Source organism: Pygocentrus nattereri, chromosome 24 (assembly GCF_015220715.1).
Source record: "Pygocentrus nattereri isolate fPygNat1 chromosome 24, fPygNat1.pri, whole genome shotgun sequence".
Taxonomy (NCBI): Eukaryota; Metazoa; Chordata; class Actinopteri; order Characiformes; family Serrasalmidae; genus Pygocentrus; species Pygocentrus nattereri.
The window spans coordinates 5,298,999-5,313,529 of NC_051234.1; the positions used below are offsets into that span (position 1 = coordinate 5,298,999).

The window sequence follows — 14,531 nt, forward strand, 5'->3', positions numbered from 1 at the left end:
GCTCCACCAAAGCAAAACATGGTGTCAAGGATCTAAGCATTACTCTACCTGACAGTTACCCCACAGGCCGTTTGCGATCGGGATCGTTTTGAGCAGGTAGGCGGATGTTCTGGGAAAGGGTCCAAGAGGGCACGAGTGTTTGCTCTGGGAATGGTTTGCACAGGAACGGCAGAGCAGCCGGTTCCACTGGATATGAATCGGCCTAAATGACAAACCCACTCAGTCCGGTCAAGCATGCGGCACGTTTTTCGTGGGAAAGGCTCAGCTAGTCCAGGAGTGCTCACTAAGCGAACAAAGCCTGCAAGTGGTCCTCGGACCGATGCCTACCATGTTGTTGTCAAGGCCCCATGTGCACTTTGCAGATTGGTGAAAGAGTTTTACAGAGCTGGTGATGGTGGAGATACTGATACCGATTTAATATATTTATTCAAAAACCACTAAGCTGTAACATGAGCTACGTTTAATTGAAGCATTTCACTTAAGATCAGCATCTAAACGTTGTCGGTCATGCTCAGACGACTCAAACACAGTGTGACTCTGTGCCATTTCACGTTAGGTTTGTTACACGATTGGATTGGAAGAAATTCTTTTTTTCCCCTCTGATTACAAATCCAGCATTTTCTGCTGATAATGGCCCAGTTTGGATTGGTGTCTATGCTTGTTCTCCTCTTCTGAAATTCAAACTTGCGTACTGCAAGCGTTGTACAACAAAGGTTTCAGTTGTGGTCGTTAGCTGCTGCCTTTCAAACCCCAGTAATTAGTCTCTCTGTTGCTGTGAGCTTCCTCAAAACACAACAAACATTAGAACAGCTGTCACTTTAAACACTCTCAGGTAGTTAAAATGATCTTAACATTTATTGTGTTCTCACTTTAGGGGAAACCAGATACTGACCAAGCTGTCCTGTCACCTTTTGAACCTTTATTTTATTTTGTTGGGCTAATTTTGAACAGTATGGCACGTTCTGTGTTGGTAGTATTAGATGTTTTATACTAATCACTGTGTTGGTGTCTGTTGTAATAGTTGAGGTTAAGATGTTTGCCCAGTCTTCTTGTACCAGTAACTTAAGCAAGCATGAGCGCATCCTCCCTCTTCAGTTGGCAGCATGTAGGTGTACCAAGGAATGAATATGTAGTCTCGCCAAGTCAATATTTATACAAGTAACGTTTTTTCTTTTGTTTTTCTTAAATCAGAAAGTCAGTATGCTATACATCATTATACCAATGTTTTGCAAAACATTACTAAGGTTCAACTTGGACAGATTAGCATTTAGGTGGTTGATGACCATTTGTATGCATTGAGCTGTAGACACATTGTGCAGACACCATTGGTTTCCTGATTTGGTAGACGCATCCTGTTGGCTGGGTTCATGCATAAAGTTGTTTCATCAAGATGTTTGACACTTTCGTTTTTATTTTCATCTATGAGATATTTAAGGTATTACTAAAAAACGTTTCTGTGTGAACAGAAACTTTTTTCCCGTCATTCAGTAAATTGTCTGTTTCCATAAGCTACACACCCTTACAGCTTTTTATTTTCCAAAAAGTTGGATGCAACTGAATCTACAGCTACTGCTCGCCCACTAACGTTCACATCTAGGCTTTGATATATATCGCTGTTGTCTGTAGAAAACCTTGTATCTCCAAAATAGTAACTTTACAGGAGAAGGGAAGAACCTACTTTACTTTTAGTGTAAGTCAGTGGAACCAAACGTTTTCCAAGTAGTTTTGGGCCGTTTCTTTTTGTCCATTCATCATGAAATTTACAGGTATGTATATATGCACTGGACACTTGGTTGGCATGTTACGTATGTCGTAAAATCGCAAGACATCGCACCCTAGTCTTCTCATACTTCTCAAACTTTAACCAAACTTTAAATGCTTGAATCCTACATAAAACTGAATTGCATTAGTTGTATAATTTAAAGCATCCTGCAACTAATTTCAGTCTTGGGTGCAACAGTTACAAGCATCTCAATCTGATGGAAGTAGTTTTGTGAAACAGCTGATCAGAACGATGTCGCTTGGACCGTGCCATTTCAAATGGCTGATTGCAGCGAGTAAACAAACAAGTGAATAAAACAGAAGGTGGATTGTGGGACAAAAAAGAGAGACCTTCTCATCTCACTTTATTGATGGTTGATGGTATTAATTTTGTCTGGTTCCTCAGCCAGGACAACATCCTGAGTTTCTCAGAGCTAATGTTGCTGGAACCAGGTGCCCTAACACACCAGCCAATGCAAACAGCTGTTTAAATGGCTGCTTGCGCTGCCACTTATTCTTTCTTAGCCTGCTGTTATTGTGTAAACTACACCTTGCAGATGACTCCATATAGTGAGAACGATACAGTGTTTCAATAATAAAAGCTGCTACTTTGTCAAACACATTCATTTAATGAGTTGCATGCAGCCTTGCGATGGACTGGGTGTCCTGCCTTCCGCCCAATCACTGCTGGGATAGGCTCCAGCACCCCCATGGCCCAGAAGGATAAGCAGTTCAGATGGGGTGTGTGTGTGTGTGTGTGTGTGTGTGTGTTGCATATAGTTCTGTCACATTGCACAAAACCCATGTTGCATGCAACTTGTAGGCTAGTTGCATGAAAGTTTCACAGTGTAAAGCCAGCCTTAGGTTATCTCGAGGCAGGTGAGCCAGACCAGTAAGAGTAAATAAGTACACAGACGGCAACAGAACATAAAATACAAGGTAAGGGAAACATAAACAATTCATCTTCTTCCTTCAACAGCTTGTTAGTGTCTACATGTGTAATAAATGATGAGATTCTACACCTTTTTAAATATAGATTGTTTTAAACCTTGAGGCAGTTGAGGTGATGCTGCTTTAGGTAGATTTGTTCATTCAACTTGTACCAGGAGTTTACTGCCCGTACTCTTTAACTCTGGTACCTGCTGGCATTGTTAATTTCCGTCAGGCTTCCTAAGGATCACTTATGTGCCATCATAGCGGCTGCAGTGGGTGATCAAGGTGTTTAATTACTGGCCCAGCATCATAGTTCTTTTTGAGCAAGAGGTGAGGCTGGCCATGTGGGTCTGTAAGCTGTCCTGAGTTCCGTCTGTCAACGAGGCACGAGGCTATTTTGAGTGTGTTGGCTCCGTTTTCTTGAATTTGGCAGTCATTTGAGTGAGGATCAATATGGCCCTGACTCTAATGCTTTGTTAAGTACCCTATTAATCTTTGTGTGCTTAACATAGCCCCATTTGACGTGGGCCTACTCTGTCGCTGTATTAAAAAATGGTCATTTTCTGTTAATTCTTTTAAAAATACTCCATTTCTTTGTTTAATTTAGCTGTTTAAGAGCTAATTTACCATTGTGCATTGGTGGGTTGTGTTTCTAAGGCCGACTCTTGACTATTAAGCTAATTGGGGCCCAGTCACAACTGTGGCCTCAGCTGCAAATTATGACTTCAGCTCAAATCTGGTAGGCCCCTGTGCCTTTATATGGGAACAGTTACGTTGAGGCGTCTATATTCTGCCCTGAAGAAAAGGCGAATTGAAAAAAGAAGTCCGTCAATATGCTAATTAGAGGAGATATCTCACAGGCACATAACCTTAGAAAACATGGTGCTCATGACTGAAACAGATGTTACGTAACCACCTCCTCTTCAACGTCCGTCACGGCTTGGATTGTTGCAATTATATAAAGGACCCCGAATGCTAAATGAAGTGAGAGAGGCGAAATGAGTGAGTGCAAGTGCATGGGGCTGCAGTGTGCCCCCCGGCCTTCATCGCTATCTTTTTTATCTCTCCTGCTTCCTGTTTACTAGCATGGTCGTGTGCTCCAAAGCCATTTTCTCCTGATTTCTTTTTTCCTCCTCCTGTAAACCAAAAAAGGCTGTTTGCTCCAGCAGATGCCCACAACCAAGACAAGGCCACTCTGTCTTGTTACACGCTATGTGGAGGTTGTTGGCTGTATATCAGGTCCTAAAGGTGCTGGGACTCCCTTAATGCCTGTTTCATAACTGTTATTTGTCACAATCTAGGCCGAGTTCCCCCAAAAGCTCCGTATCACAAAGATCATCCTGAGACTCCAGACCATCGCTTTGAACGCTGCCCTTGACGCTTAAGATGACACGAAAGCTAGGATGCTTTAGGGGAAACTGGATCCTGGGCGTGCCCAAAACGATGTCTCTCATGTCTCTTCTGGAGAACAGATGGAACAGTCAAGCATGAGCAGCGTATGAACTTTTAAAGGGCCTGAATCATGGAAAACTGGAATGCTTTGTTTGTTGTGCTGGGTAAACATTGTTAAAGTTGAATGCACCACTCACTCCCCATTGAGTACAGTCCATATATGCAAACTAAGCAGGCTGTTTTGAATACATCACAACCATGAACACTTTTACCTACACTGGCCTCCAAAAAGTACTTGGACATTTGTAGAGTAAAATGTAATAAGTTCATTAACACATTCCTGCCAGCGGGCATTTATGTTAAACAGTCGTTTCCAAGATTTTTCAAAAGGGAGCTGGTTTGTTTCACTTTGTAATCATTTGAGCAGCTTATGTCCCTGTCAGTGGACACCACCTCAGACACTATTGTCAGGAAAAACAGTCCCAGACACCTCAGCTTTGCAGCACCCTGGTTAGTATTCTCCACAATTAGTTTGATGTTGATCAAATCATTGCATCCTTTCAGAGGATCCACACTTCTGAGAAAAGGGGCTGAAATAAACGTTCAGCGAAAAAGGGCAGAGTCTGCAACGTATTGCAACATTATTCTCTTCCAGACCCAGTGGATTTGGTAGTACATTGACAAGTTGAATCAGGTGTGTTGGAACAAGGAAAACACAACATTGAGCAATGCTGTAGTCTAATATCTGGAAAGTAGAACACTATCCTAATTGTTTTGCCTCACTACCCGCTGTTAAGGGTGCTTGATCACTCAGGATTTAAAGTGGATATGCAGAGAAGTACAGAAAAGGATTCATCATCGTTAAATTCTTTATTACATTATGCTAGTAATTTATGATGGTAATGAGTCTTCATCACATTGGGCAATGTGGCTGCATTGATAAGATTTAATTATGTCAAATGGCCAATTTCCTCTACTGGGATATTCAACCCGTGCTTTAGGAATATGTGCTGTAGATAGTAGACCTACACGTTTCCAGCTGTATCTGTGGATTTAATGATGCTTTTAATGTTATAAATAAGACATATTGGTGAGCTGGTTTCTACTATGTGGAGAACATACGGAATCGCGGTCAAATATCAACATGGAAGTGCACAAATGTGATTTAGGTAATTGTAGTTAAATTAATGCAAAACTAAATTCAATAGTACTAAGTCAGGGATGGGGGAGAAAAATACAGGGCCCTAAATCGGGTATCTGCTGTGTTTTTAAGGTTTAGGGTTTATGTTAGGAGCCCCAGCTGCGTATTTGACCTCCTTCCCAGCCACGCTGGACCAGCCTCTGGGAGTGTGGGCCTTCAGGCGCTCCCTCGGGTCACAGTCAGGGCAGATTTAGCCGATGAACCACCCTCACGCCCCATCAACCCTCATCTCTCCTTTCTCCCTCTCTGTCTTTAACAGAGTGTGGTTTGCTGCCCCATGGGAGAGCTAGGGATGGGCGTGGCTGTTTGAATACACTAGGGCAGTAAATCCCTGACCTCAATGTGATTCAGTGCAATTACAGTTCTTTAGGCAATGATTCATTGCATCCGGAAATCCACAACTGCACCGGCATTCAGTTTTATTGTTATTATTGTTAATGATTATTTAAGGGAGTCTGGCGAAAGAGGTTTTTTGTTCATTATTTATTTATTTTTTTTTTTTCACATTTGAAGTTTTAAAAAAATTACCTTTTTGCTTTTTGAATTGAATGTCAATAATAATTACTGATGAATTTTAGTCTTAAATCAGTCGCCACCTTCATGTACAATATGGTGACAATATATACCCATCCAAACTCAGCTAGATATACTACTCGAATGAGTATTCAAATAAAGCATCTGTAGAATTAAAAAGCAGAACTGAGTGATCACAAGTATTGAACTGTGGAGTGTTAGAATGTATCTATTTATATAGATTGAATTTAGCAGTGGGCGTATCACTCCACCCTGAACCTTGGGGAAGGTCTGAGACAGGAGCCAATCGCAATCCTTGCAGGGCATCCCCTGATCTAGAGAAGCTGGGCCTCAGTGGAATATCTTTTAGGTTAGGGAACCAGCCCTGTGACTGGAAACTGCTGAAGTGCCCTTGAGCAAGACACCTAACCCCCAGTTGCTCCCGAGCGCTGTGGATAGAGCTGCCCACTGCTCCAGGCAAGTGTGCTCACTGCCCACTAGTGTGCATGCATGTGGGTGTTTCACTACATGGATGGGTTAAATGCGGAGGTCTAATTCCACAGTGTGCAAACACAGTTGGCTGATGGTCCTGAATTCAATCTGCAATCAATCTTTTAATAATTTTTTCTTGCGGGCTATGAAAGTATATGAAATGATTTGATAATCAAAACAGGTGAAAAAAAACATGGTTTGGTCAGGAAAGCATATTGTGACGTACTTTTATCTTGGTAACAGTAAATAAAGTCATATTGACCACCCTGACCTCCCCTGTCTAAATAATAGCTTGGACATACCTCGTTATACTGTACCATTGATTATGTATAATGACAGCAACAGCAAAGTTGAATTAAAACACATTATTGGTTAATATTTTCCCCTCCTGGTGGTGCACAGTGATGTAATAATAAAAAAAGAAAATCTGATGTTTTAGAGGCGGATTAAAAAAAACTGTTTTTTTTTGGAAGATCCTGAGAAAAACAGACATTTTGTCCTTTTAAATGAGATGCTGGTTTGTGATTAATGCAGTTGTAAGAATTACCCCCCCATATGTTAAATTCAACATATGGCCAGTAGTTGTGCATTAAAATGTGCAGAAGTGTGTTCTCTGTAGAGGATGTGTTCACTTGCTCTCACTTTGGAAATAAGTAAACCGTCATTTCACCACAGGTGCCAAAACTTTTGCATCAGATTGCATGATCAGGGACATGTACTAACAAGGTCCATTTCTGGTTTTAGTTTGACTTCAAAAATACTGAGAGGACACACCTGACCTGGACTTCCAGATAATAGTATGACTTCACGACTGAGATGCAATCATGACTCTTATTCTAAGGAGCAACAAACTTATTTCAAATTCAAGACAGTGCTTTTCTTTATGGTGGAGCAATTCAGCAGCACAATGGAGAGAAACCTAAAGTTAAGACGGTGGTGAATGCTTTCTGGCAGACTCTAACACACAGTGAATGCCTGGGCGGAAGGTGTAGGCCACTGTTCTTAGATCGGACTCTCCTCCAGGCTTAGGAGATTACGCTTTTCTCTTTGTAGTGCTGGCTGTTCTTTTATTTTAACGAGTTTTTGTGGATCGGTTGTCATTGCGTGAGTCAGAGCAGCGAATTATGATTCATATCCTGAAGGCTTGAGAGGCCAAACGCATGTAAAGCCAACAGCAAGCTTATAAAAAAGATGAAATGTATACACCCTCTGAATTAGATTGCGTTCTAGCATAGTCTGTCGCTTTAGCTCTGTGTTGCCACGACAACACTTCCCACAAACCCACGGCCAGTTTCTTCTGCACTAGAACCGTTTACATTTAGAGCTTGTGCTGTTCTAAAAGTTCGTCCCCCATTATAATTATGAAAAGATTTCAGCAAGTAGGTGTTCTGAGTTCCTCGTTTGGTTCTGTGTAAGTGGTTCTGTTTGGATGATGAAATAGTTCTTCAGTTTGATCCAGAATGTTTTGTATGTGCTTTTGTATAGAACCTTTTGGATGTGGTTCTATATAGTATGAGAATGGGTTCTGCTGCTGTTGACATTGTAACAATAGCAGAACCCCTTTTGGTGCTAGATTTATAAATTAAAAAAAAAATGTCATGTGCGACATCATATACAACACATTCTCCACCAAACAGGAGAACCATTTCACCATGCAAGGAACCATTTTAGCATACAGATGGTTCTTTGAATGCTCATGGTTCTATATAGAACCATTGCCGTTATTAAAGAACCCTAAAGAATGTCTTTTTCAAGAGCCCTTATGATATGTATATTTCCACATCCAGTTCTTAGAGCATATAACATTATAAACTACAATGTCTTATAACAGTACATTAGACAAAGGCTAATGTGTTAGCCATTAGCTAATATACAAGGAGTGTGCTTTTCCTTCCTTGTCTTTTATTATACATCATGCAATATTATGAGTATTAAGTAGTTGATTTAGTTGCCATTGAATGCGTTGTGAATGCATACCTGTGCTTGTTGAATTGAGTCATACTGAACAACATTACATCGCATTCTTGGACATCTTCAAGTTAGTACTTAGCAAAACTGATGATGATTATCTTGTGGTGCAATATGATCCAAATCAAGCCCTGACCTTGTGTAATACTTTGGAACGGCTATGAATTATAAGAAAAATATTTTGCTTTGGACGTTTTTAGTAAAGAAAAAACGAATATAAAAAATGTCCCACTTACGTGTAGATGTAGATGATCACGTATCCAAATTTTGCTTGTGTAGTTTTTTTACCGGAGGCTAACATATAACCCAAAATCTTTCTTGTAAATACATCCCCAAAACGTCTCTCAACTCACCCAAGCTTGCATCCAGGACTTAATTAAGGTTGCACAGACTTGTTTATGTGGTTTATGACACAGTATGGCTTACTGTGAACTATAAATATGAATGAAGGTTCACTATGTGGCTGAAGTAGCAGTTGGCCGCACCAGGTTAGTTTATAAGCACTGTAATAAAATTTTTGTTATTTGAGCATGACTTTTTTACCATTGATTTCAGATGTTTATGGCTATAAGGTTCGGGTTTATAGGTCTAGTAGAAAGGATCTTGGTCTTGTATGACTCCAAATTGTTGCCCAGTTTGCCAGAGACAGATTTACATAGGTGGACTTTGCCCCGACTCAATCAAATGAATCTGTCCATGTAGGATTTGTTGAGTCAACTTGTGAATATACAGTATACAGAATTGGTATGGAATTGGGAGACAGCAGTTGTTCTTTTCTTTCAGGTAAATACAAGGCAGTGCTTTAAGCATGAGCCGCTCCTATAGAAACAGCTGCTTTGAACTCATGCCCAGATCACGCTCTACCAGCACAAGTGGCCACCATCGTTGGTGCACCCCCCACCCCCACCCTTTACACCAACCACGTCAGACAGCTACTCTGTCTTTCTCTCTCGTCTTTCTTTTGCGTCCCTTGCTTGGTCACTTAATTGTAGACTCTCACCTTGTCAGACTTGGCGAACACCTTTAACTCTGATGTATTGCAGTTCTCTCCATTGTTTCTTCATCACTCTCCATTTCCCTCCCTTTTCCTCCTCCCTCTCTTTCTCATTTCGCCCCAGCTGGGATGAAGGGAGTGTTTAGTATGCTGTCTGTGATTCCTCGTCTTTCCTGCTCCTCCATAGAAAGGAGGACAGAGTGTTCAGCATTGGGGGGGACCACGAGGGGTGGGGCTGGAGGGGTGTGGGTCACGCGACTGTGGGAGCACAGTTTCCAAGGGACCCTCGTCGGGAATGCCCATGCTAAATTTGACCCCACAATTATCCGACCCCAACGGGCTTGGTTGTTACAACCCCCCCCACACGCACACACACCCCTTCCCTGAAACCTCCTGACTCACTCTCAGCTACCGTTCCCCATTCTAGTCCTTCAGCGATGGCTAGGGTTTTGTTTGGTGGCAGCGAGTTGCATCACAGAGGTTGCCGTGAGAAGTTCAGGGATATGCAGTGGGTCGCAGTCCACTGGTGAATGAGAGCCTTCAGAGAAGTGGGGGAAGGGTGGGTTCTTGAAGAGGTTTGGGGAAGTGGCAGCCTGAGGGAGCAGGGGGGGTTATGAGGCTTTGAGAAACCATAGCTCAATGGGAAGGCCAAGGCCTGCTTTGTTCCATGAAAGGTCGAAGGCCAGTGGGAGACTGCAGGACAAAGCAAAAAATTTACACAACTGTGTGGAGGTGATGGAGAAAGAGGAAGCACTTTCGGAGCCAAAGCCAGCAGAGCAAGGGTGAATACTTCTAAGTTATATGTAGGTTTTATCTAGGTTAAGGGATCTGGGTCCTGTGCTGGAGTATACTTGCCTCGGATAATTTCGTGTAGTCCTGCATAGTGTATCACAGTACTGGTATTGCAGAAGGCTTAAATGTGCAAATTAGCTCTCTAACTTATCACAGTGTTTCTTTACTTCTACCAGCTCACAGTAATGGACGGATAAATTGGTATACAGGTTGAAAGTCTTCCTCAGGTGTAAGTTTCATCAGTACCAATGTACCGTTATGCCACAAATGAGCACAGACGACACAAGGTACAAATGGTGCCAACCGCAAATATTCTGAGCCAAGGACGTTCCATCGTATATGAAGTGGCCCACTTTGCTTTTGTGGCAGTAGACATAAAGTAATAGCCAGTCTTTTGGGGTTAGCTCTAGCCTAACATTGTCACCATTCTGATGAGGCCTTCAATTGGCGCTGAAGTGTGAGTGACTGTATTATTTATGTATATTCCAACTGTGTCTCATGGTCGGAGGCATGAGTGTATGAGACAAATGACTTGAGAAATTCGACTTTGGCTTTTCATTGGAATTTCCCATTCCGTGTTAAATGGCGCCGCAGTTATGTTTGCCTGCGGCTAGAATTTAACTGCTGCTCCCTTTAAGGTAAAATGGAAAACTCAAACATAAAGCTGTTCGAATAGGAATTAAAGCCACCTTTAAATTCAGACGTGACTCAGCATTTAGCAGTTTTTTTTTTTGCCAGAAAGCAACATTAACATAGATTTAGACATACATTGTTTTGTTTCTACTGTTTTCCACAATGAAAATTCAAGTTTACTTTGGTTGTTGAAAGTGGTTGTCATTCAAAGTGAAGGGAGATATCAGAATAATTGTCAGAAATTTTAATTAGACTAATTATTTCGCAGTATCTTGGTTCCGTATCGCCCACCATAGAGTTTTGGATGAGTTTATGTGCGTGTGTTTTGAAAAAGCAAGATGTTCATAATTTTTTTTATTAACAAATACTTTTTTATTCCAAATAAGCCATGCCAGTTTTAACCAGGTTGCATTGATTGACCAGTGGATTTTGTAGTGCATTGTGAAGCACAGTCACTGTGCACCAGTATAATCTTAATACTAGTTTTTTTGTCCCTGTTATCCAGCTCTAGATTTTCTGTCCTAAGGATTTTAGGATTGGCAAGCTCTGCTCTGATCCAGAGTGTGAGGTATTTTATTCACTTTCAATACATGTTGAACTCCAAGTTCATCCACTTGTTACCCCTCTTCCATACTCCCACGGTCCTCCCACGTTGCAGCATTCACAGCTCCCTCTCCCTGCACTGTATCATTCATCCCATTCATTTCATTCTGGCGCATGAAAAGGCCCAAGACCGTCTTTGAACCAATTCTCCCACCCCTGAGGGTAGGAATCAGAAGGGGGAGTATTGTGTGGGGGATGCTTGTTGCCTGCTCCCTCTTTCAGGGAGAAGGGGCAAGTTTGCGGATTGAGAACCTGAAAAGGAATGAAAAGCATTTTGCCAAACACCTGTTTATAGGCTGACTTGGCTCTCCCATGTGCAACAACTGCAAATGTGTTAATAGACATTGGGAGGAACTTAATAACAGGATGGCTTGACTGAGCACTTACATTAGGGCTAATAATAAAGGGAAGCCATTGAGTTCGCGTGAGTTTCTTTCCTAGCTGACTGCCAGCTTTCATTCATAGTCAGATCTAGAGATGCAGCGATATGGAATTTCTAGGCTGATAATACTGAACAATTGACACCGTGTCAATAACGATAGCTGCTATAATCCATGTATTAAATGCAATGCAAGACAAATGAAAACTCTAAAGATGGATCATTTGACTAACCTTCCATAGCCATGACTTCAGCTGTCACAATACCACAAATGTTAGTAGTCAGTACCAACATTAGTGACATTTGATTCTCTGTACCTGTTTGAGCAGAAATGCCATTAAGCACAATCCTTTATTTTTATTCTTATAAACTGTTTAGTAAAATCTCTGTCTAGGCATTCAAATGAAGCAAGTGAGTTTAAGGCCAGTGCGCACTGACAAATCATTCTAAAACAACCACAGCATAGTAATTTAGGCTGTTGTCTTTAGAATGTCCAGAAAAAGAACTGGCAAACCCAGTGAACTGGAGTGAATGGGGGTGAATATTTTGCTACAAACAATTGCAAGTCTAGGTTGGTTGAGGTTTGTTCAGTATGTGTGTGATTTGGTGACATCATCTTACAAGCAACATGATGGTCATCATTTTTAAATGAACATATGTGATATGTCATCTGTCATCATTTTTAAATGACAGTGTGATAAAACTCGGTGGCTCCCAGCCTGGTTCTCAGGGCCTTTCCCATGTTTAGCCCCCAGAGTTTAAGCTTTAGGGAGGCAAAGATTCGTCCAATCAGCCAAGAAAATTCACAATCCATCCACTGATATAACTAACAGTCCACTGCTTTAACTAACGTATGAATATTTTAAGGCACCGTTTGCAAATTGGACAAATTCAGACAGCGTGAATGTGGATGTGGAACACGATTAGGCCTCTGTCTAGTGGAGCAGTTGACCAATTGCGGTTAGGGGGAGGTCACTGAACACACAGGAGTTTTTCTCAGCAGTGTAAACTGTGTCTTACTAAATCAAATCAGTGCGTCTATTTGGCTCAAAAAGACCATTGAAGTCAACTGGTGGTCACCAAACTGGTTGTTTATATGCCAATTTTTTGTGTTTTTGTAATACAAGGGAGGGTATTGACTTGTCCACAGCCATGATCTAGCTAAAGCAAAGTCTTTAACAGACATATAAAATGGTAGGAGTCTTGCACAATATTGTTGTATAATAGCAGTATGATGTTTCTGTTTATACTGCAAGACGAACAGTATATGAAGGAGCAAGAAAAGAAATGATCCTCAAGATTAATAACTATATATTAGAGCTGGGTGAAATGGCAGAAATGCAATATTACAAGACTTTTTCATGATGCATAAGACCCAATATCATGACAGACAAAGCCTCACATTTCAAACTAGGTGTCCCGAGTGATGCAACCATCAAAGCATTGGCCCCATCACAGGCATCCATTGGCTGGCGTAACAGAGTTGGTACATAGCGCTCTCCTCCAGGCGCGTTGAGCTGTTCAATGACCTTGCATCGGCAGCAGTTGAGAAAAGATGCGGTGGCACTTTGTGTGATTTGGAGGAAGCTCGTGCCAGCTTTGACCCATGTGGTGTTTGTAGTGTTGTGGGATTGGGGAGGCCTCACTAGAAAGCGTAACCGAATACGAATTAGTGGGAAGAAAAGTGGCAAATTAGATTAGATACATAAAAAATGCTGTCCAAAAATAAATCCAATAATTTGGCTTCAGTATTTCACATTCTGTGCTGCAGTAAATCCAATTAAACTAATTATTGATACTAATTATGCCGTCCTTGTAATCAAATATGCAGATAGGGAGTCTATTTTAAGTCCTGAGGAGATCAACAGTGCACTCTGAAAAGCATGTAACATGCTGGAATGTATTTTGTATAACAATGCTTATTATTATTATTGTGATTGTGGGCCAGTGCATAATTGAGGTGCCAAGTTATCAGTTGTAATTGTTAGCTTTCATTCTAATAGAGGACTCGATAGTAGTAGTAGTAATAATAATAATAAATAATAATGATTAAATTTTCCCCTTTTTTACCACACATTATAGTAGCTGTTGATATATTGCACACCAATATGTTAGAATAAGTTGATCAAACTGTTTCTGAAACAGGTCCGACAGCCTAACCCTGAGCAGGGTCCAAATTTAACACCTGCTGCTGAGTAACATTTCAGGATCACTCACAGGTTTCTTAGCGTGAGTTTAGAGACAAGGCGCTCACCAGTTAAGACCCGAAGGAGGGCCGTTGTTCCTGGAAGACAATTAACAATAGACAGTGCCTCTTCTGCTTGAGTGACTTGGCTGCTGTCCTTTTGTCTTGTTTTTGGGGTCAGACTCGGGGCACCTGCTGGGAGCAAAGCTATAATCATAATAGCAGACTCCAGTGTGATTAAGAGAGATTTTATGGCGTTGATGGGGGCTTATGTGCCTGTATAGTGTTCATTTAGTGCCTGTGATGTAGCTCATCTCTACCCGTGTTGTCTTTTTACACAGTTTTCTCTCTATTCTGAGTGCAGTTGATCAGCCAGGACATGCTGGATGGCCAAAGTTTACTTTTTTAGTCGTAAGTCTGTCGACAAGGCTGAAACAAATCTGTGTCACCTGAGAAGATTTTGGGTGGTGGAGGCCCAATCCCACCAGGCATTTATATGCATCCTTGGTGATCCTAGCATAACTAAAAAGCACTAAGTACAGGTCTGAATGGGGTCCAGTGTGTCCCTGACAGCAACAAAATGCCCCTAATTAGCCGTGTTATTACACCAGATAAGTTGCTAGAGGAGTTACGCCATGTGCACATCCCAGTTAGCGACATGAAAATCATTTATTTACTTGTTTTT

The 14,531-nt window shown here is 41.4% G+C and overlaps 1 protein-coding gene across 7 annotated transcripts in view; it reads left to right on the forward strand.

Moving 5' to 3' along the window:
- The window catches only part of arhgap33 (Rho GTPase activating protein 33), an 89,512-nt gene that overhangs the window by 5,236 nt on the left and 69,745 nt on the right, over window positions 1-14,531 (forward strand). The window lies entirely within an intron of this gene.